Source organism: Gigantopelta aegis, chromosome 3 (assembly GCF_016097555.1).
Source record: "Gigantopelta aegis isolate Gae_Host chromosome 3, Gae_host_genome, whole genome shotgun sequence".
NCBI classification, from domain to species: Eukaryota; Metazoa; Mollusca; class Gastropoda; order Neomphalida; family Peltospiridae; genus Gigantopelta; species Gigantopelta aegis.
This window is the reverse complement of record NC_054701.1, coordinates 64,374,908-64,400,383: the sequence shown is the minus strand read 5'-3', so window position 1 is coordinate 64,400,383 and position 25,476 is coordinate 64,374,908. Positions and strand designations below refer to the sequence as shown.

Genomic DNA, 25,476 nt, shown 5'->3' with positions numbered 1-25,476 from the left:
TTCTGCTAAACTGTTTTACCAGTCAATCTGCATATCGTCTGCTAAACTAAATATCTTCCACCAAGTATATCTGCATATCGTCTGCTGAAACTAGTAAACTACCAGGATCAAATATTACTACTAAATGTCCACACACACACACTCTCTCTCTCTCTCAGTTGTAAAGGCTTTGGAATTCCGTCGTCCCAGGATTGGCTTTTGTCATGAACTCTATTCAACGTGACTTGTAACTGGTTCTGTGGCTTGGACACAGATATTCGATTTATACGCGGCCTCGTTACGTAACCACCCATTGTAGAGATGCTAATAGAATGGCGTTGGTCAAGGTAGCCACCCAGCAGCATGTTTTTATCGCCATTCAGTCGTTAATGTCTTTGGGAGAAATAAAGAGAGAGAGAAAGAGACACAGATAAAAAAAGACTAAGTGAGGTGGACCAATGGAATTCCATCGCCCAGGGACACGAATCGGCTCGAGTCTTGAAAGGTGGCGAGTTATATCCGCCCTAACTGGACCGGTCAGTTTGGCCCTCGATCGCGCTGTTGGACCGGTGAACACGTTTGTCCACCGTCGCGCTCCACACAACAAGATGGCGTAAACAAGAAGGGATAATTGGAAAGACCAGTGACGCTGTGATCTGACCTCTGTGGGGGGAGATTATACCCGGGGTTTTTTTCGGGTTTTTTTCACCCACAATATTTGGCGAGTATTCATTCTAATGTGGATATATTTGGTGTAATATGTAATAAAGGTTACCAGGACAACGGTGTATCACGAATTTATCGAGTAATTTGTTTTTATTATTTTATATTTTGGGGATGGTGATGAATCCTTGGTTTTCGAATTTGTTTATGTGTTTTAGTGTGTGTGTGTGTGTGTGTGAGAGAGAGAGAGAGAGAGAGAGAGAGAGAGAGAGAGAGAGAGAGAGAGAGAGAGAGAGAGAGAGAGAGAGAGAGATTATTGAGATTGAGACTGCATTTTTACAACAATACCTTAAAGGCATATTGTCACAGACCACTGATCTATTTAATTGTTTAACAAAGTATTACCTTAACAAAAATAATTTGATTTGCCCCAAAATGTGCTTTATTCAACCATCTTCATAACCACCATACTCCATTTATTAATGACATTTTGTAAAAATAATTGAATTATGGCAATGGTCCATAATTCAAAAACTAAACTTGCCGAGGGGAATGACATGGATTTCACTCCATCATGGTTCAGTTAAGGTGGTGTGATAGCTAGATTTTGTTTCCAACAATTAATGTAATTTTTATTTATTATTAATTTTTTAGAGAAATAAGGCCCTTAAATCCGAGACAGTATGCCTTTAACAACTGTTTAGCCTTTAAATTCCATACACAATGTTTGCATATACCTTATCTAAGCAAAACAAATAATGTAATTTGTATCCATATAAATATGACCTATCTTGGACAGATTTCCTGGAGAACTCGACAATATGCCCTAGAGAGCCGTGTAAGTATAAAGTTTGTTTTGGTTAACGACACCACTAGAACACATTGATATATTAATCATCGGCTATTGTATGTCAAACATTTGGTAATTCTGACTCGTAGTCAATAGAGGTAACCTGCGATATTTTCTTAATGCAGCATGGGATCTTTTATATGCATTTTCCCACAGACAGGAAAGTACATACCACGGCCTTTGAATAGAATAGAATAGAATAGAATAGAATAGAATAGAATAGAATAGAATAGAATAGAATAGAATAGATGTAATAGGTCTATTACAAGGAAAGAAGAAGGAAGGAAATGTTTTATTTAACAACGCACTCAACACATTTTATTTATGATGCGCGGTCGGTTTGGGATCGATCCCCGTCAGTGGGCCCATTAGGATATTTCTCGCTCCAGCCAGTGCGCCACTACTGGTACATCAAAGGCCGTGGTATGTGCTATTCTGTCTATGGGATGGTGCACATAAAAGATCCCTTGCTGCTAATCGAAAAGAGTAGCCCATGAAGTGGCGACAGCAGGTTTCCTCCTTCAATATCTGTGTGGTCCTTAAACCATATGTCCGACGCCATATTATAACCGTAAATAAAATGTGCTGAGTGCGTCGTTAAAATAAACCATATTCCTTCCTTTCTTCTTCATTAGACGTTGTCAAATACCTGATTGGATCCTGTTGAATTTGTTTTTCTCGGTGTACTACCACTATATCGATCTGCTGACCATCCCTTACATTAAGCCCAGACATAAAAAAAACCCATATCCCAGGTCAGCATGATCTGTTATAATGAGAGAGCTAAAACTATAACGACCTAGTCCAATTTGAGAGCATGTGAGTGTAAAATGTCAAGGAGCTATGTGATTTCAACAAGTGTTATTGTCCAGCCAGTAACTCTTTTCTGTATTTCTTATCATAGCACTTGCCCGACTAATGTATATTATATGTATGGTACGCAGTCCTCTCCACCTCACCTGCCCCCCCCCCCCCCCCCCCCCCCCCCCCCCCCCCCCGTATAGCGCATACTTTAATAATATCAAGATAGTTACCATTATAATAATGAATGAATGAATGAATGAATGAATGTTTAACGACACCCCAGCACGAAAAATATATCGGCTATTGGGTGTCAAACCATGGTAATGCAAATAAATAAAGTGATGATCAACATCAATATAAAAATTCAAGGTTTAAACAAAAACAGTGTAAAGAACTGTGCAAAAATACAAATACAAATATCACAGAATTTTACGGACACCGAATTTTACTCTAAACTTCAATTTGTGCTGTATTGGCCATTCTCAAAGAGAATGTTACACCCCTGCACCACGGTGAGGTTACAGCACACGCAGGGGCCATTATAATAATGTCTTGAATAAAACCTATTTTGTTTTGGTGTATAAATGTTCTAGGCAACACGGTTTGTGTATGTGTGTATGTATGTATTGCAAGCAGGGCTTCTAGATTATGGTAGCCCCACTCCCATGGCTAGTGATATTCAATGTTGGGCTATTAAATAACTACTATTGCCATGCCCGATGGCTAGTGAAAAAAAGTTGTAAAAATTCTAGAAGCCCTGATTGTAATGTAATTACTGTCAACTATCTTGTAACGTGTGTATGACAAAATGTTTGTGTATATTCTGCCTATGCCGTTGAGCAACGGCCTGAGTGTAAATAAATTCTTTGTCTTGTTATAACCGACATGGTAATCAATATTATTACATGCGGTCATCACGGCATCGCCAGTCTAACCTCCACGTGGAGGGACGTAAATCACTGGTAAAGCGCTAGCCTTGTGCGCGATCAGTATCTAGGATCGATTCCCGTCGGTGGAATGGGCTTATTTCTCGTTCCAGCCAGTGATCCACAACTGGTGTACAAAGGCTGTGGTATGTATTATCCTGCCTGTGTGATGCTGCATATAAAGATCCCGTGCTGCTAATCGAAAGGTGCAGTCCATTGAGAGTGTCCTCTCTTATTAGATGTGAGGTCCTTAACTATATATGCACGACGCCATATAGCTTTAATAACCACAATTGAAATGTGCTGAATGCTTCCTTTCTCAACTTGCAAATGTATTATATACAAAGTTTGTTTTGTTTAACGACACCACTAGAGCATTGATTTATTAATCATCGGCTATTGGATTGCAAACATATGGTCATTTTGACAGTCATAGAGATGAAACCCGCTACGTTTTGCCATTAGTTGCAAGGGATCTTTTATATGCACCATCCCACAGACAAGATAGCACATACCACGGTCTTTGATATACCAGTCGTGGTGCACTGGCTAGAGCGAGAAATAGCCCAATTAGCCCACTGACGGGGATCGATCCTAGAACGACCGCGCATCAAGCGAGGTATTATATACAAAGCAAACATTTGATTAAAAAAGAAAATGAGTGAGAACAAATGCTCCCAGTCAAGAGTAATATATGCAAAGAGTCTTTAGCCGTAGTTTAAAGTGTGCTGAGGTATCGTTATACAAATTGTCTTCCATTCCTAGTTTGTTTAAAAAAAAAAAAATCAATTCAGTTCATTTATTTTCCTTATTCCTTATGGCACATAAGAACAAAATAATACATATTTAAATCAGAAACAGAAACAAGATTTGGGCAAGATGGTAAACATTATAACAATAACGGTAACTACAATATAGTACTATAATTATACGACATAATAGTAAATACTTTTTGTACATACATGTAGAGATATATGTATAGGACGATTGATTCTAGTCGGGGACACAGTAGAGTATAGTTACAGTAATGATAAGACTATATTTTGTGTGTATTTTATTATTATTATTATTATTATTATTTATTATTATTATTACTATTATTATTATTATTACTATTATTATTATTATTATTATTTTTCTTGTTGCTGCTGCTAACAAAACAAGTTTTGCCTAATTTACAACTAAACAGAATACCTCACGTTGTCCACTTCGCCACCACAAATACCCCCCCCCCCCCCCTGACCCCACACCCTCCGTCACCGAACTAGCCCATGGCTACATTTGGCGACACCTCACCACCAACATTATACTCTTTGAATGCTTGCAAATTAGTCTATCCTCAATTAGTTTCAATTCATAAACGGAATCCCATGCGTTGTTGTCCACAGTTTGTGGATAATACGCAGGTTAATTAACATGTGATTTATTTAGCACGTATGATACTCGCTGTGCGACAACCAGTTGTCTGATTGTATAGACTGGTTAATATGCCTAGGTATTAACATATGTTTATATAAAACAACGAAAACGTGAAAAACAATCAAATACTTTTGTTGAGAGAGAGAGAGAGAGAGAGAGAGAGAGAGAGAGAGAGAGAGAGAGAGAGAGAGAGAGAGAGAGAGAGAGAGAGAGAGAGAGAGAGAGAGAGGGAGGAAGAGGGAGAGTAGAGAGAGGGGAGGGGAGAGAGAGAGAGAGGGAGAGGGAGAGAAAGAGAGAGAGAGAGAGAGGGGAGGGGAGAGAGAGAGAGAGAGAGAGGAGGGAGAGAGAAAGAGAGAGAAAAGAGAGAGACAGAGAGAGAGGAGAGAGATTGACGGAGAAAGAAAGAGAGAGAAGGACGGGAGAGAGAGAGAGAGAGAGAGAGAGAGAGAGAGAGAGAGAGAGAGAGAGAGAGAGAGAGAGAGAGAGAGAGAGAGAGAGAGAGAAACAGAGGGAGGGAGGGAGGCAGGGAAAGAGAACCGACAGACACATAAAAGATTGGGAACAGGTTTTCCAAGGTAGCAATCTCTTTTCTAAATAGGCCTACATCCACTTTACTTAAGGGATCATACGAAAATAATCCCGACTTAAAAGCTTCCGTTTTGCTGCTGAACCTTTCAACAAATTCTCGTCTTTAAATCCAGTGAATCCAACCTGAAACTAAAGAAATAATAACATAGCGACCACATATTTTACACACTGTCCTGTATAAATAAGTAATCTTTATTTCTTACAAGCTGCAGCCCGTTCTGTAACACGCTGGATAAATATTACATGCATGGGGGCGCGCGCAATCTGTTACAATAACGCAACGCCTCTTTTGAAAAAAAGAAAGAAAAAAAAAGAAAAAAAAGAAAAGAAGATAAAACAAAACAAAAGAAAAGGGTCGATTTTATATGTAAGTAAAAGCTTTATTGCGGGTGACCTCTCCTTTGGCGACATTACGAAAACCAATTTAATATTAAGAGCTAAACGCTATTGTTGTTTCGGTGGTTGGAAACGTTTTGGTGACATCTCTCTTTGTGTGGAAGCAATTAGTAGGACTTTTTCCCCCCTGAGCCCAACAATTAATATATCATACATACGCTAAGGCTTACATTGTGGACGGATCAGCTGGACTTACCTGGCGATTATTCCCGATTACGGACCTTTAATTAAACTCCACATGTTGCAAGCGGCCTGTTATTTTTACGCCGCAGCTGAGTCAGTCTGTGTAACGGATGTATTTAACACGGACGTATATATGTGGATTAAATACGTCAGAAAATATGTATTATTTATATATTGTACATAGACAAAAAAGTTTAGCATTTTGAACAAATGTGTTTAAATAAAAGAAACAAAAACTCGTGTCTTTTCAAAATGTTACATAATTTAAAAAGTTTATTTTGTTTAACGACATCACTAGAGCACATTAATTTATGAATTATCGACTATTGGATGTCAAGCATTTGGTAATTTTGACATGTAGTCTTGGAGAGGAAACCCGCTAAATTTTTCCATTAGTAGCAAGGGATCTTTTATATGCACCACCCCACAGACAGGATAGTATACGCCCTTTGATGAAACCCCTGCGCGTGCTGTAACCTCATCGTGGTGCAGGGGTGTAACGTTTTCTTTGAGAATGGCCAATACAGCACACAATTGAAGTTTTGAGTAAAATTCAGTATCTATCTGTGATATTTGTGTTTTTGCACAGTTCTTTACACTGTTTTTGTTTAAATCTTGAATTTTTATATTGATGTTGATCATCACTTTATTTATTTGCATTACCATAGTTTGACACCCAATAGCCGATGTATTTTTCGTGCTGGGGTGTCGTTAAACTTTCATTCATTCATTCATTCATTCCCTTTGTTGAAACAGTCTTAATGCACATCAAGCGCTATAACACTAGGCTACGTATATAATTATGTAAAAATTTTTTTAAATTTAATCGTATTCATATACTTACCTTTGTTTGACACCAAATAGCCGATGTGAATTTTTGTGCTGGGGTGTTGTTAAAGATTCATTCACTCATTCATTCACTCATTCATTCACTCATTCATTCATTCATTCATTCATTCATTCATTCATTCATTCATTCATTCAAGGGGCGGGACGTAACGCAGTGGTACAGCGCTCGCTTGATGCGCGATCGATCTAGGATCGATTCCCGTCGTTGGACTCATTGGCCTATTTCTCGTTCCAGCCAGTGCTCCACAACTGGTGTAACAACAAAGGCCGTGGTATGTACTGTCCTGTCTGTGGGGTGGTGCATATAAAATACCCCTTGCTGCTAATAGAAAAGAGTAGTTCATGAAGTGGCGACAGCGGGTTTTGTTCTCTCAACATCTGTGTGGTCGTTAACCATATGTCCGACGCCATATAACTGTAAATAAAATGTGTTGAGTGCGTCATTAAATAAAACATTTCATTCTCTTTTTCTGGTAGTGGCCATATTGGATTTTGTGCATACCGGCCACCAAGGGATTACCACAACTTGTACGTGGTGATTTTTGAAAACCATATGCCCATACCTAACACCGGGGGTGGGACGTATCCCAATGGTAAAGCGCTCGCTCGGTGCGCGGTCGGTCTGGGATCGATCCCCGTCGGTGGGCCCATTGGGCTATTTCTCGTTCCAGCCAGTGCTCCACAACTGGTGTAACAAAGGCCGTGGTATGTATTACCCTGTCTGTTGGATGGTGCATATAAAAGATCCCTTGCTGCTAATCGGAAAAGAGTAGCCCATGAAGTGGCGACAGCGGGTTTTCTCTCTCAATATCTGTGTGGTCCTTAACCATATGTCCGACACCATATAACCGTAAATAAAATGTGCTGAGTGCGTCGTTAAATAAAACAATTCTTTCTATACCTAACACCATGCCAAATTGCAAAAATGTGTCACAAAGTGCACAATTTTTGTAAATTCTGACATATTCCTTTCCCCGCTATTAGTATTGTTTAACGACACCACTAGATCACATTGATATATTAATTCACGGCTACTGGATGTCAAACATTTGGTAATTTTTACAAAGTCTTAGAGAGGAAACCCGCTACATTTTTTCCTTTAGTAGCAAAGACCATCCCGCAGATAGGATAGCACATACCACGGCCTTAGATATACCAACTGTCTTGCACTGGTTAGAACGAGAAATTACCCAATAGGCCCATCGACTGGATCATTGTCGATCAATGTACACGTACGGTAACATCTGGCAAACTATAATCATGCAACCAAAGCGGATCCCGACATATATAAATTATGTGTAATACATGTGTATGTAGAAATATTCAGGTATGTATATCTACAGGCGCGTGTGCATGGTGTGTGTGTGTGTGTGTGTGTGTGTGTGTGTGTGTGTGTGTGTGTGAGTGTGTGTGGAGAGGTGTGTGTGTGTGGAGGGGTGTGTGTGTGTGGAGGGGTGTGGAGGGGTCTAGACTTTGACGAGCGTAGGTTTTAGGGGGGTATCGGGTCAGGCTGCCTCGAAAAATGCATTTAAATTGTTTTATATATAGTTTCTTGGAGCTGGTGGTGGTGGTGTGTGTGTGTGTGTCTCTGTGTGTGTGTGCATGTGTGTGTGTGTGGGGGGGGGGGGGGGGTCGATCTCCCTAACCCATCTATGAACGCGCTTCCGATCTTTACAACATTTTGGCAACATGTGTTGGAGGCAAAAATTGTAAAATATGTAAATGGTAAATATAAATGCAAGTTGGAAAAAATTAAGTATGGCGGAGTGAAGGGGGGGGGGGGGGGGGGGGCGGGCGAGTCAAGCCGACGGCAGTACCTTCTGCAACCATCGGTTTAGCTGTGTACACAATAAATATAACATACTAAACATATTCCGTAGATATATTATATAATGACGAAAATAAATAAATTGAAATGAACCGGAGAACAAGCGTATTATACAGTGATTGTTGCTCAATACTATTTATATTGGTCCGTCGGTAGCAGACACTCTTTAATGAAATACTGATGTCAATAATAATAATAATAATAATACATCGAGTCAATAATATTAATTAAAAATTTTGTTTAACGACACCACTAGAGCACATTGATTTATTAATCATCGGCTATTGGATGTCAAACATTTGGCAATTTAGTCAATAATATTGATCGTATGTGAGCACGTGGTGTCAAAATTGTTGATCGATTGATTACGTATTAGCCAATCGAAACGCTTAATTTGTATTTGAGGTATTTGACTGTCATCTGTTTCCTGCTACTGGACACCTCTACCTTGATTAATACATCACGACATCGGCCTTAAGTTCAGCTAGCAAACGTTTCGCTAACGTTCGCGAACTATTTGACTGGTTCCCGACGTGGCCATTTGGTTTAACGTGAAGCGCATAAACCAATCTAGCGGATGTTTTTTTTTTTTTTTGTTGTTGCTAGGTCTGGCTGAACGCAGCATAGATCTGGTCCCAGCTGGTCACTAGTAGTTGAGTGTAACACTACGACATACACATGTATTGCATGTGCATCTATAAATCAACATATGAAGTCTAGACAGGTGGTCTCTATGAGGATTCAGTGAGGTTAAACTGTTTAATTTTTTCTCTTGTTGTCTTAGTTGTATATCTCCATGCCGTCGTCGCTTTGAACTTGTCGTCGTAGGCGTCGCTTACATCGTCGTCGTTGTCACTAGTTTGAACATCAGCTGCTATTGTTCCGAAGTCTGCGAAAACGCACGTCAGGTCTGATGTTGCTATAATGTGAGTTTCATTCAAATGTTTAATTTTAAATACTGCCCATTTTAACTTTAAAAAAAAAAAAAAAAAAAGATAAGAAATTAAAACACTGGGGGTCGAGTTTACAAAGCCTGTTTATGTTTAACAAGTTTTTGTAAATTCAGTCCTGGCTATTTTAACTTTTAAAACAGAAGATATAAAGTAAAGTAAAGTTTGTTTTATTTAACGACGCCACATGAGCACATTGATTTTTGATTTTATCATCGGCTATTGGACGTCAAACATATGGTCATTCTGACACTGTTTTTTAGAGGAAACCCGCTGTCGCCACATAGGCTACACTTTTACGACAGTCAGCAAGGGATCTTTTATGTGCGCTTCCCACAGGCAGGATAGCACAAACCATGGCCTTTGTTGAACCAGTTATGGATCACTGGTCGGTGCAAGTGGTTTACACCTATCCATCGAGTCTTGCTGAGCACTCACTGAGGGTTTGGAGTCGGTATCTGGATTAAAAATCCCATGCCTCGACTGGGATCCGAACCCAGTACCTACCAGCCTGTAGACCTATGGCCTAACCACGACGCCACCGAGGCTGGTAACAGAAGATATAAGAAGATATTATAATATTATGTCGATCAAGTTTAACTTTTAAGATGATTTACTCACTTTTCACAGAAGTATTGCCCTTCAATTTAGGAGATACGAGAAACATTTGACATCGGTAGGAATCGTCGTGTTTATTTATAATTTTGTGATTCAAAGGGACAGATTCTAGTTTCTAAACACTAAGGTGTATTTTTTCCACTATTAGAGCTGTTTATGATCACTGAAATTAAACATTATTTATATTTTATTGTTTAGATTATCCATTTTTGTACAACCGAAGTGTTTCTGGTAACCCTGGTGTTTCGAATACTACAAAATGCATTTTTCATTAATTTTAAAAAGCACGTGAGTCTGAGAAGTAGTGGTTATTGATTCGAGTTATAATCTATTTTTAAGGATATTTCCCGGTTTTAACATCACAGACTCTTCTTTCACTCTGTTCTCGCTCCAGCCAGTGCTCCACGACTGGTATATCAACGACCGTGCTATGTGCTATCCTGTCTATGGGATGGTGCATATAAAAGATCCCTTGCTGCTAATCGAAAATAGTAGCTCATGAAGTGGCGACAGCGGGTTTCCTCTCTCGATATCTGTGTGGTCCATAATCATATGTTCGACGCCATATAACCGTAAATAAAATGTGTTGAGTGCGTCATTAAATAAAACACTTCCTTCCTGTTGTAACTTTATCCAAATGTGTTACAGATTTGTGGATTAACTAAACTTAGTGTCCATTTTTACGAGTTGAAACTAGGGTCTGCTCCTTTAACATTTATTACTGGGATTCAATATTTGAAAGGTGAGCAACCAAATTCTACTGTTTTGCGCAGAAGATTGTTCCTATTGATCTGAAAACAGTTAAAACTTAACAATGTGATGATAACCGGTTAGCAACAATTGATGTAGAGAATACTACATGAGTGGCCGATAAATACCATATACAGTGAAACCCCTCTTAACCGTACACCCTTGGGATCAAGTAAAATGTCCAGTGTTAAGAGGTATCCGGTTTAGAGAAGTTAAGTTCTGTAATGAATTTTAAAAAAGGACGGTGATAAATGTCCGGTTTTGAGAGAATTCCAGTGTACAAAGGGTCCGGTTTTGAGAGGTTTCACTGTATTTTACAACGACGTATCGAACGAGCGAAAGCGAGTTGGATACGTTTTTAAACAACGAGTTGTAAGATAAATAGATTCACGAATACGGATGTTTTATCCTATTGCTTACATAACTAAAAAAAACAAAAAGCAAAACAAAAAACAAACAAACAAACAAACAAACAAACAAACAAAAAAAATCCCCCCAAACAAATCAGTTTTAAATAAATTTAAACATATTTTCTAACTAAAATTTATTTACGGTGCTCGTGCTTGTAATTTACTTATGAGCCACGGAGCAGTCAGTTTCAGGGTAACTTACACGTCACAGAACAATCAATTTTTATCGTACTTTTTCATGGTTACTGGCTGTTATGACCTGGTCATCATCTAGAAGTAGCCAATCGTATGTTTTTAAATCCGTATGACACATATGTGTGTTACTGGTGTGTGCTATCATAAATAACGAAATGTGTTCAATCACTTATGGATGTGTAAGAAATCATGTTAGTCACGTGATAACACTTTAAAGTTAAACTATCAGGTATGTATTTTCAGGTTACTGGAAGTTTTACTTGCAAAACGTAACAGCGTGGATTACATTTTTTAATTATCTACTTTATTTGTCTGCCTGCCTGCCTGTCTGTCTGTCTGTCTGTCTGCCTCTTTGTCTGTCTGTTTGTCTATTTTAAAGTACCGACCAGTTGAACCAATCAACATACGTATATGTTTTGTAAACGTAAATATACTTAATGTACTGAGTGCCAAGATTTCTTATTCGACGAAATCTGATTAGAGAAAAAAGTCCACTACTAACTTTCTGTATTTGATAAGCTGTCACTTGCAATTTCTAATATTCTTTGATAGTGTACAAATGTTAAAGTAAAATTAAATTGTCTTAATATATATATATTCTTGTTTTTAACCAAAACAACAAAAAGTTATATTTATTTGTTATGAGTTTGTACTGTGTTGAAATATTCAAAGCTTATTACTGAAAATGTGTTGCGTTGTTATTAGAAATGTACTTAAAAGACATGGACTCAGATTTTGCATTCTCAAAGTGTAATGCACGTGTGTCTCTGTGTCTCTGTGTGTGTCTGTGTGTGTGTGTGTGTGTGTGTGTGTGTGTGTGTGTGTGTGCGCGCGCGCGCGCGCGCGCATAATATATATGTAGGGGCGTCTAAATTTTGCTACAGTTATAATTTTATTATATATTAATTTTCATTTTTTTTTTACGATCCCCTCCAAACCTCCCCCAAAGTTCCATTGGCATTCCACCTCATGTCAATGGGGTCCCCCTAAATGGATTTTTTGGATCCGCCACTGATACATGTACTAAATAAAATTGAACATTCTACTTTGACTCCAAGGACCCTTAAGGCTGCTATGTGTTAAAAGTTTTTACAATGTATTCAGTGTCACTCAACCCCGATCTTTATAGGTGATGAGAGTATAAAATTAATAAATTACTTTACTGGTATGTTAGACCGGCCTCGGTGGCGTCGTGGTTAGGCCATCGGTCTACAGGCTGATAGGTACTGGGTTCGGATCCCAGCCGAGGCATGGGATTTTTAATCCAGATATCGACTACAAACCCCGAGTGAGTGCTCCGCAAGGCTCAATGGGTAGGTGTAAACCACTTGCACCGACCAGTGATCCATAACTGGTTCAACAAAGGCCATGGTTTGTGCTATCCTGCCTGTGGGAAGCGCAAATAAAAGATCCCTTGCTGCTAATCGGAAAGAGTAGCCCATGTAGTGGCGACAGCGGGTTTCCTCTCAAAATCTGTGTGGTCCTTAACCATATGTCTGACGCCATATAACCGTAAATAAAATGTGTTGAGTGCGTCGTTAAATAAAACACTTCTTTCTGTTTTTTTACACACATTGTCTACACACAGCGAAGAACTGGTTACTTTTTAAGGGCCGTTTTGACCAATAATTATTGTTAGGGCCGTGCAGTACTGGGGCCGTTATGACTACGATTCCTGTGGTGAAATATATGTATTGTAATCATTTGTAGACTTTTCTATTTACTATTTTTACCTACTAGTATTTAACAGTTTATGTCGAGTGACTTAACACTGACATTTTCCGTATTCTTGAATTAATTATGCAAATAGTATGTGCGGATCGACTGATAGGTAGTTATTTATCACAAAAAGGCGAACTAAGATACATGCATATATCTACTTTTAAGGGTATATACTACAGAATCAAGGGTAGGACTTTCCTTTGGCACTGTCACGTATAAAGAACATTATAAATACTTAGGGTTAGGGTTAGGGTTAGGGTTAGTGACAGTGTCAACAGGAAGTCATTCCAAATCAAGTCACATGTAAGTAACAGAGTAACCCATGTAGTGGCGACAGCGGGTTTCCTCTCAAAATCTATGTCTGACGCCATATAACCATAAATAAAATGTGTTGAGTGCGTCGTTAAATAAAACATTTCTTTCTTTATACCGAGCCTGCGTTTACATGTGTTTGGGATCTATTTCACGAAGATAATTACATCATTACCGTAGTTAGAGCATTTTAAGAAAAAAAAATGAAATAAGAAATATGTGTAGTTCTAACTATATTTGGTGTACTATAACAGTAATAAGAATTGTGGTTTAGTCGTAGATTTACGTTTACGTGCAAAACTAGGCTTACGATGTTTTACAGGCGCGGATCCCCCGCGAAATTTTGAAATTTAAGTGGCCTGAAACGCGATTTCCTCGCATCTGAGTAACAAAATAGCTATAAAATAATAACTTGACCCCCAAAATAGGGGGGGGGGGGGGGGGGGGGCCGGGCCCCTTGGGCCCCCACTAAATCCGCGCCTGTTTTGTGACACTGGGCCTTGAACTGTCCTTTCACCTATTTAACGTTGATAATGTCTATTATTCGTATGTCCATTCACCAGAGCAGACCTCACAAGGTCGACTGTGCGATGTTTCTTAGCTGAGAATGGCACTGCGGTGTTTATTGCTTCGTCATGGTCACTAATGTTAAGTTAATAAGGACTCCAGTGAGTCGTGACTCTGGGCCAGTGAGTGACGGCTGAACGTTCGAATACGGTCAAGGTCAGAGCTCATTACAGTAGGAATGTTGGGCACCGCTTTAAAAAAACAATATGGATGGATTTATTAATGGATTGACGGATGGATGGATGGATGAATGAATGAATGGATGGATGGATGGATGAATGAATGAATGAATGAATGAATGAATGGATGCATGCATGAAATAAATGAATGAATGACTGGGTGGATGCATGCATGCATGAAAGAAAGAATGAATGAATGAATGAATGAATGAAAGAATGAATGAATGAATGAATGAATGAATGAATGAATGAATGAATGAATGAATGAATGAATGAATGAATGAATGGATGGATGGATGCATGCATGCATGGACGAATGAAGAAAGAAAGAAAGAAAGAAAGTGAATGAATGAATGAATGAATGAATGAATAACTATACTAGACTAGACTAAAATAGATTATGATTGTGCTTTTTCAAATTTAGTAAAGTCATCACAATTGTTTATTGTTGTGATCTTGAATATGCTTATTGTATTTGACCACGTAAAATAGATCGCTTTATGCTGGCTACTATTTCTAGGTCTACGGCTTTAACACTGCAGAATATTTCTCGTTCCAGCCAGTGCACCACGACTGGCATATCAAAGACCGTAGTATCTGCTGTCATGTCAGTGGGATGGTGCATGTAAACGATTCTTTGCTACTAATGGAAAATATAGCTGGTTTCCTCTCTAAGACTTTATGTCAAAATGACCAAATGTTTGACATCCACTAGCCGATGATTAATAAATCTATGTTCTCTTGAGGTGTTGTTAAACAAAATAAACTTTTAAAAATATATATCTGCAATTAAGACCGCATATCAACGTAAACTAGAAGTTATTAGGTTTCCATGCAGTCGTAAATTGTGTACACGTTAAAACATTGCGTAAGGAAGGAAATGTTTTAGTTAAAGGGACATTCCCGAGTTCGCTGCATTGTAAGATGTTTCCGACTAATAAAATATTTCTACGATTAAACTTACATATTAAATATATTTTCTTGTTTAGAATATCAGTGTCTGTATAGTCAATGTGTTTCTGGTCGTCTTAATATTTGTAAGGAGCCCAAAGTGGATTTTGTCTTCAAATAATTTTTTCAAAAAAATAATTCAGGAAATAAAATGAAATTTAACACGTTTAATATACAGCCACTAATATGTTATGCAGAAAAATATATTTGATATGTAATTACAATCGTTAAAAAGTCTCTGTTAGTCGATAACATCTTAAAATTTACAGCAAACTCAGGAATGTTCCTTTAACGACGCACTCATCACATTTTATTTACGGTTATATGGCGTCGGACATATGGTAAAGGACCACACAAATATTAAGGGAGGAAACCCGCTGTCGCCACTTCATGGGCTACTCTTCGATTAACAGCAAGGGATATTTTGTATGCACCATGCGATAGACAGAAAAGCACATACCACGGCATTTGATGTACCAATCGTGGTGCACTGGCAGGAGCTCACGATCACGATTATTATTCAGTACATTACAAATAATATTATTTAAAAAATGTTTGTTTTGTTTAACGTCATCACTAGAGCACATTGATTTATTAATCATCGGCTAGTAGATGTCAAACATTTGGTAATTTGACATAGTCTTAGAGACTACATGTTTTCTAGTAGTAGCAAGGGATCTTTTATATGCAACAATCCGCAGACAGGATAGCACATACCACGGCCTTTGATATACCAGTCGTGTAATATCAATGTCTACCAAATTCATTCATATATATATATTAATTTAAAATACGTTTGTCTGCTTTAAACACAGGTGAATGAATGAATGAATGAATGAATGAATGAATGAATGAATGTTTAACGACACCCAGCACGAAAAATACATCGGCTATTGGGTGTCAAACTATGGTAATGCAAACAAATAAGGTGATGATCAACATCAATATAAAAATTCAAGTTTTAAATAAAAACAGTGTAAAGAACTGTGCAAAAATACAAATATCATAGATAGATACTGACTTTTACTCAAAATTTTAATTATATCTCGAAGAAAACAAAGGGATTTGTGCTGTATTGGCCATTCAAAAGAGAATGTTACACCCCTGCACCACGGTGAGGTTACAGCACGCCCGACCCCACCCCACTACCCCACCCCAACTATAAAAATAATAAATTAGTCCCTGTATTGGAAATCGACTTAATACATTAGTATTGGCTAGCCCTTCCAGTTGCTGACATCATCCGTCACCTGTGGGGAATTATCAATGGTTTGGCATCAGACAACCTGAAATCATAACATTGTCATTAATGGGAATTGATTTAGTGTCGGCCAACCCGAGACCTTCAACGAAGCTTCCCGCTTTTCCATTTCCCACGTGAAATAAAACAAAAACAATCCCGTTCCACTCGCTTTTAGATTCACCATAAAAATCAGAGCGTGCAACAAGTTCATTGTATCGCGTAAATATTTATTATTTATGTTCCGGTCGCCATGGTTTCATCGACTGTCCCTTGGTCAGCGGTTCTGGCTGACTTGAGCCGAACATTGTCGAGCACACCTGTAAACAGCTACCCGATTCCGAGTCATGACACGATTACCAAGGGGGTTATTATTAGCAACACGCTTGAAGAAAGCATGCGGTGTGTGCTGAGAGCTCAAGTCTGTCACTGACTCCACTGTTAATAATAAAGACATAAGACAGGAGTCGGTTCTATACTACTGGTATATATATTTAAAAAAAAAAAAAAACATTTTACGTTAGCGATGCAAGTTTATATACGCTGAGCATCATCACCTTTCACATTTAGATACCCAGGGAGGAACGCCACGAATTCACTGTTCAGGTAAGACCATGTTTCCATAACTCATATATAATATTATATATTACATACATACATAAACATATTCGTACATACATATATAGATGGAGGGAGGGAGGGGATGGAGGAAGGTAGGGGAGAGAGAGAGAGAGAGAGAGAGAGAGAGAGAGAGAGAGAGAGAGAGAGAGAGAGAGAGAGAGAGAGAGAGAGAGAGAGAGAGACAGAGACAGAGACAGACAGACTAGTACAGAGACAGAAAGCTAGAGAGGGAGGGAGGGGAATCCAGGTTGAAGCATTATATATGCGTATTATCAGGGGCGGGACTTAAAGTGATGAAGGGGGTATTGCTTGTCTAGGCTATTTGCTGATCATAGTTTGTGAAGGGTATCATTCAACTGGGTATCACTCAAATGTGGTAACAAAATATCTGTTCAGGTGTTGTTAAAGCTATATGTCTTAAGTTTTTTTACTTCATTTCAAATTAAGTTTCGTACATATATCCCATTAACGTTAAAGGGTGATGATGCGATTTAGGAGAGGTGGACGTCATTATTTAACTAATAGCCTGTCGATTTAATGTGTGGTAAATAAAAATAGTAAGTAAAACTCGACTTACCTTAGCACAAACAAAACATCAATAATTGATGGGTGTCAAAACAAAAGTAAATGAATTCAAAACAAAAACGACTGGCATATAATCAATAGACATTTTTTTACCATTAGAACAACTAACTCCCAGTAAAAAAAACCAGGATGTCATAAAATATTAACCTTAGCTTGATGCAATAAAAACAGGTATTGATCTGTTGAAGCCAGCTGTTGTGTGATTTTTCGTGTACATCGATACATAGGCCTATAGTTTCTTGTTCATAGGACGGGATGTAGCCCAGTGGTAAAGCGTTCGCTTCATACGCGGTCGGTCTAACAGACCAAGATCGATCCCCGTCAGTGGGCTCATTTGTTTTATTTATCGTTCTAACGAGTACACCACGACTGGTATAACAAAGGCCGTGTTAAGTATTATTCTGTCTGGGATGGTGCATGTAAAAGAATAGAAAACAAATTGTAGAGGGTTTTCTCTCGAAGACTATGTCAAAATTACTAATTACTAATCCAGTAGCCGATAATTCACTAATCAGTGTGTTCTAGTGGTGTAGTTATTTGAATATATCCAATGATACTGGTACGTGTGTAGTCCCCAGGCTCCATATTCATAAACGTACTTAAGTCAATGTATGATACCTAAATACATACTTAAAGTACACAGATAAGTATCATACATTGACTTAAGTATGTTTATGAATATGGAGTCAGCTCTTTACCGCCGTTGGTAAACATTGCGCAACTTACTACCCCACTACTCCTCTTCAGAATAATGAAGTAATGTTTAACGACACCACAACACAAACATACATCGGCTGTTGGGTATCAAATAATGGTAAATATATGAATATCAACATTAAATATTATATCTACTGTATGAAAGTACAGAAAAAAAATATATATATCAATGGAGTTAAAAACATTTTGCGAAACAAGTTTGAAATAGAAAGATTTATTTTATATAAGAATTGCAATTACGAAATTTTTAATCAACAATGGACACCATAGCTTAATCTCTTTGACTGAAACGTATTTCCTAACAATAGCTTGTTTCGAATTCCAGGTCTTTTTCGTTTCGCGCTAGTATAGTCCCCCCCCCCCCTCCCCCTCCACCATGTATTTATTATTTTATTTGTCTATTTATTTATTTGTTTTGTTTTGTTTGTTTGTTTGTTTGCTTATTTATTTATTTATTTATCAATTTATTATTATGTGTTTTAACCATTATATCTTCTTTCTTCTTCTCCTATATTTCCCAGTCCTTTCCATTCTATGCGTCATAGCAATTTGTTTTGTTTTTTACCAATCTTTAATTTATACAGAAACATTACAAATGCATTTATGTATCAAATTGTTATATATGACTATATAACATTATTATACAACAAATTAGATATATGTACTTGTATATAAATTATATTACTTTGATGTAAGGCCATGAATTCAAGGCTCCCCAACCTTGACATGGTCAGAATGGACTGGGGAAAATAAATATTAAAAAAAAAAAAAAAAAAAATATATGAATTAATTTACTATTAACATCAGTATAAAAAATATTTGCTACTGTAAGATAACTGAATTATGGTAATTTTACGTCTTAATTATATTTCCATTGTCTGAATATTTATCTATCTGTGTCTGTCTGTCTTTTTATCTGTCTGAATATTTACTTATGTCTGTCTGTCTGTTCCTCATATAACATAAAGATTGGCGTACCTTTTTTTTCCCACCGGCAATAATCGTCTAAGAAAATTTATATGAAGTTTTTTTTATTATGTCCACATTTTCGTATCCCCAGATTTCACAGTCATACGAAAGTATTGGGAAGACCATTGAATCAAATAGTTTAAGCTTGCAATCAATTGGTAAATTGTTATCCTTGGCTTTAGACGAAACAAAATATATTGCTTTAGTTGCACGCTGAGTTAAACACTGTTTTGTTATTTTAAATTTGTTAAACCTAAATATTTGTATTCTTTTAAAGGAGCTCAATCACGGATTTAGTGAGCCTTGTTTCTCTAAATATGCATTATAAATGTAACTTACATTCATTTGGAATACCAAACCTAGTTATTGTATGATATTTTAATTGAACTACGATCGAGGGAATTCCACGATACGCTTCATTTTTAACATTTGGAAGTCTTCTTGTAAAAAGTCATAAAAATACGGAAAAACAGACTCGTAGTGATGAGGCTATATATACGACAACCGTATAATGTATTTGTTGATTTTATATAAACGATCGCCATGTATAGAGACTTGGCAAATGAGGGCCGGCTATATACATGGCAAATAATAAAAAATATATTATTTTATGACAAAAATAACCGCGAATACGCTGAAATAAAATAATAAACAGTCGGAACATGAACTCACCATTTATTATTATTATTATTATTATTATTATTATTATTATTATTATTACATGTATTATAATGTTGGTGAAATCACGTCGCGGTGGGGTGGGGTGGGTGGGGGCGGTTGTTACAGAAACGTTACATTTTATTCTGATATGTCCATTGTATACAGGTTTACGAATTACTTACATAAAAAAAATATTATTGGTACAAACCATCTATGTTTAAAATTGTACAATTATTATCAGTTCAAAACAGAAAAGAACTATGTAATCTCGGTAAATTTCTCAAACATGTAACCTTTTTACGTTCTAAGCATATATAACTGTCTATCCTCCAATTAGACAATCACCCATTGTATATATTATCTGTTTGTATTATTGTTTATTGAATGTATATGTATATGCCTATGAGCCGTGAGGCTTAAAGCTAATAAACTATACTATACATAAATTTAGAGGGGGACCCGGGAGTGGTCTCAGTTTTACTAGTATCCTATAAAAAAATGTATTTTGAGTTTTATTGGCCCATGCAATTTTGAGCATTTGAAATGTGACTAAATACAGCAAAATAACCTTTTAGTCATATTTATTTACGGTAAAATTAACTTTTTTACAAAATTTACGTAAGCAGCCTCAAAACTGCAATCAGTGAAGAATTATTAAGTTCAAGCCCTGTTGTTAGTTTGTGTACTGTCCGTAGTTAGTTTCTCTTCAGTTAATCTGCCTCAGCCGCTGATAATTTGTAATTGTTATTTTTATTTATTTATTTATTTATTCATCATCATCATCATCATCATTATCATCATCATCATCATCATTATCATTATTATTGTTATTATTATTATTTATTTATTATTATAATTAATTTTTTGTTAGTACTGTAGGGACAATATGACGCTATTCATATATCTATGGAAAACGTACACAAAAGGGTCCGCTAAATTCATATACTCCCCCACCCCGTCCCCTGTTCAGAAAATGCACTGTTCGTACAGTACTTAGGATGTATTCCTCCTGTTCGGTAATATGGATCAATCAAATACATGTACTTATTTACCGCCTATATACATTTTTGCTGTGAATATAGCCAGCCCTCGTTAGTGGAGGCTATAGACACGGCCTTCGTATATATAGTCACATCGTATATAAACACCGTCTAGTTAGAGTATTCTTTAAAAATGTAACAGTTGCTATCCCAAGTCAGCTGTTATGGCATATTTTGTATAATAATGAATTTGACAAGGTGGAAAATGACGGTGTTTGTGATCCAGATGTTTAGAGTTTTTCGCGTACGATTAACTATAAATTTACCTAAAGGCCTAACTAGTCGGGATTGTCGACGTTTAACATGCTTCTGTTACTAAAATAAATTAATGTATAAGCTTAATATCATTCAGTACATGTTTTTATTAATTTTTAATAACTTATTTTCATTGGGGTTTTTTTTCTATTTACCCTACGTCGCAGAGAACGGTCAAACGTTCTCGTTACACGAGCTTGGTAAATCGTTTTGGCACTGCGGTTATTCGGGGAATGCCCCTCACGTGACTCAAAATAATACGTCACACCTCTGCTCTCCAAATAGCCGTTATTTTCTTCAGAATTATGGACCGTACCCATAATTCAATTATTTTTATAAAATATCAATAATAAGTGTGATATGGTGGTTATGTAGATTGTTCAATAAAGTACTTTTAGGTACAAATCAAATGTATATATTGTAATATAATACTTTGTTGGGTCAATAATTAGGTCAACCATCCGTGACAGAGCGCGTTTAACATTTCAAGAGGCCTATCTTCGAGAGTATTTTTTTTTCTTATAGTCATTTTCATTTCCATTAAATAATATTGGTTTTGTATTTTCACTATTTATAAGTGGCAAATTTTCACCATGGCTGACTCCAGTATTGCAGAAAAATAGTTGTGAGCATTCGTTATTTACACTGATACAGGATTTTATGCCTTGATACATTTTCTTTGATAATTCTAAGGAATTTGCCATTTATATTAATAGTTTAATAATGTTTGCAGTATGTAAACTCGATTTGATTTTAAGACATGTTTATCATATGTAGGCAGCAACAATAGTCTATTTTCTGATAATGGGTTGGGGGTGCTTTGATTTGATTTTCTCAGCTTCTACAACCAATATCCCACAATACAAGAATTGTTGTTAATAACATGTCCTTATGAAGTACGCCTTTATACTGCAGTTCAGTAAGGTACTTTTTTCAATTTGGCCGCCACTTTTCAATATGGCTATCAAATGTCATTTTATTTTACACTTTTACATACACACACGCACACACATTGATAATAACTGCCATATTTAATTTATTGTTTTATTTATATCTATACAATTTTAAAAACTGGATATGATTTTAAAATGTTTTTGTTATGTTTTCAAACTATTACCCATATTTATATCTTGAATCAATCAAAAAATGTTTGTGTGCATAATGGTAAAAAAAAAGGTGATAAAATCACATTTTAAAACTGTTTACATATATGGTTAAATAAAACAGTTTATAAATAAACCATTACCTGTTTACAATAATATATCAGTTAGGTTCTTGTTTGTGAATATTTAATCAACGAAGAATCACAAATATAATATTATAATGCATTATTATTCGAATGTTTTAAATTGCTGGAATTCTGAATTGAAAAATGTTAAAATTATTTTCAATTCATTGATGAAGTCATGAAATAATTTATTTCTATGTTCAAGGTAATTATTAAGATAATGGCTGCCACATAGGTTTAGTGTGTATATCAAATAATTGTATGTTGGGATGAGCTAACAGTTACATGGAGTCGTATATTACCATGTCGCATACAACTGAGTCATATGCGCTATCTAGCAAATACATTCTCGGAGTCCAGATCATATTCACACATTATTGTTAAAGGGACATTCCTGAGTTTGCTGTATTGTAAGATGTTTCCAACTAATAAAATATTTCTATGATTAAACTTACATATTAAATATATTTCCTTGTTTAGAATATCAGTGTCTGTATATTCAATGTGTTTCTGGTCGTCTTAATATTTGTAAGAAGCCGAAACTGGATTTTGTCTTCAAATAATTTCGTACGTACGAAAAAGGTATATTTTAGAAATAAAATAAAATTTAATCTGGTACAAATATTAGAACGATCAGAAACGCATTCAATATACACTACTAATATTTTATGCAGAAAAATATATTTGATATGTAATTACAATCGTTGAAATGTATCTGTTAGTCGATAACATCTTAAAATTTGCAGCAAACTCAGGAATGTCCCTTTAAAGGGACATACTCTAGTTTTTTAAAACTAAGACATATTTTTTTACTATTAGAACCGTTTATGATTACCGAAATCAAACGTTACTTATATTTTATTGTTTAGATTATTCATTTCCGTACAACCGAAGTGTTTCTGGTCATCCTGGTGTTCCTAATACCACATAATGTATTTTTCATATTTTTAAAAACGTACGTGCGTCTGAGAAGTAATGATTATTGAATTGCGTTTTAGTCTATTTGTAAGGGTATTTCAACGTCACAGACTCTATTGTATCCAAATTTGTTACAGGTTTGTAAATTAACCAAACTTAGTGTCCATTGTTATGGGTTGAAACTAGGGTTTAGGTGAAAAATATGTCTTAGTGTTTAAAAACTAGGGTCTGTCCCTTTAAGTTGAAAGTTAGTTTGTTTTTGTGTAACGACACCACTAGAAAACATTGATTTTTTAATCATCGGATATTGGATGTAAAACATTTGGTAATTTTGACATATAGTCTTTAGAGAAGAAACCCGCCACATTTGTTTTCTCATTAGTAGCAAATTATGTTTTATATGCACCATCCCACAGACATGATAACACATACCAGTCGTAGGGCACTGGCTGAAATGTGAAATAGCCTAATGGTTCCACTGATCAAGCAGGCGAGCGCTTTACCAATGAACTACGTCCCGGCCACTGGAGTTAAGGGAATCACACACCACTGAGTCATATACGTTATCTAGCAAATAAAACTATGACGTCAGATGATATTGACACACGTTTTAAGCATTTCGATTGTTGAATACTTGGATTTATAGCATGTATTGTTATATCTTTAGAATGAATGAACAGGCTGTTTCTCAATCCATTTAATTTGATTAAATGAATGTTATTTTAAAAAATGTTTCGAAGAGGACAAACCTTTATACATACCTCAGTTCATCTTTAAAATGAATACCGGCTTCGGTGGTGTCGTGGTTAAGCCATCGGACATAATGCTGGTAGGTACAGGGTTCGCAGCCCGGTACCGGCTTCCACCCAGAGCGAGTTTTAACGACTCAGTGGGTAGGTGTAAAGCCACTACACCCTCTTCTCTCTCACTAACCACCAACAACTAGCGCATGTCCTTGACAGACAACCCAGATAACTGAGGTGTGTGTGCCTAGGACAGCGTGTTTGAACCTAAATTGGATATAAGCACGAAAATGAGTTGAAATGAACAAAAAAATACAGAGAGATTATTTTACAAGCTTGTGTGTCGTATTGATTTTACGAAACGAGTGTCAGGACTTTTGTATTGCCCGAGCCAGTGGCGGATCCAGAAAATCAATTGGGGGGGGGTTATTGAAATGAGGCGAAATGCCAAGGGAACTTTGGGGGAGGTTTGGAGGTGGATCGTAAAAACAAAAATGAAAATTAATATGTAATAAAATATATAACTGTCACAAATTTAGAGGGCGGGCCCCTGCCCCTCCCCCTACATCCGCCTCTGCGAGCGATAGCGAGGGTATTACACAAATCCTGACACGAGTTTCGTAAAATCAGTACGACACGCACGAGAGTGTAATAATTTCTTTATTATCCATAATATTATTATAAATGTGGGGTTTTTGGGGTTTTTAAAAAAAATAAAATAACAAGGGCCGACTCAAAATGCTTCAACCACATCTAGACGGATTTGACCAAATGACGTAATATTTTACGAGCACAGACTGAGATAGAACTGGAGAAGCAACGTAATGTTATGACGTCGCTTCCAAAATTACGTCATTACGCATGTTATTACACGTGTTCCTTGTATGATTATTATTAACCCGGTTATGTTGAACCATGTGGATAATAAACAGTCGTACAAAACGTAGAAGTAATATCAAATAATTATCAAATTTGGAAAATACATGTAGTTACATAATCAAATTACTGAAAAAAATGTGAATGATCGTTCTGAACTCTGGAACAGCATTCATTTTGAAAACAGTGTGTGTACTCTGTGCGAAGGAAATTATATAACCATATTAGTGATGAATGTCGCTATTTTGTTTAATATAACTATTTTTATGAATATAAGTAAAAGGCTATTAAAGTCATAATACGTTTTAAAGAAAAGGCAGCACAACGAAATTCAAAGAATTGTTTTATTGTGAAGACATAAGTACCCTTCGGAAAAACTCAAAATTCACTTAAGAACTTACGAGCAAATTCAGTATATGATTAAATACTATATTAAATCTCACTTCATAAAAAAATATATTTAGCTATATTTGGTCAAATCCTGT

General features: G+C 36.5%; 1 protein-coding gene across 2 annotated transcripts in view; it reads left to right on the top strand.

Annotated features, from left to right (window-relative positions):
* The first annotated feature begins 9,162 nt into the window (after positions 1-9,162).
* The window catches only part of LOC121368422, a 42,315-nt gene continuing 26,001 nt past the window's right edge, over positions 9,163-25,476 (top strand). The window contains exon 1 of one of the 2 annotated variants that reach the window (XM_041493153.1): positions 9,163-9,411. The gene's annotated coding sequence lies outside the window, so the exon portion shown is untranslated. Of the gene's footprint in view, positions 9,412-16,467; positions 16,986-25,476 lie in introns of those variants that run through there. The other variant, XM_041493152.1, reaches the window with a different exon arrangement.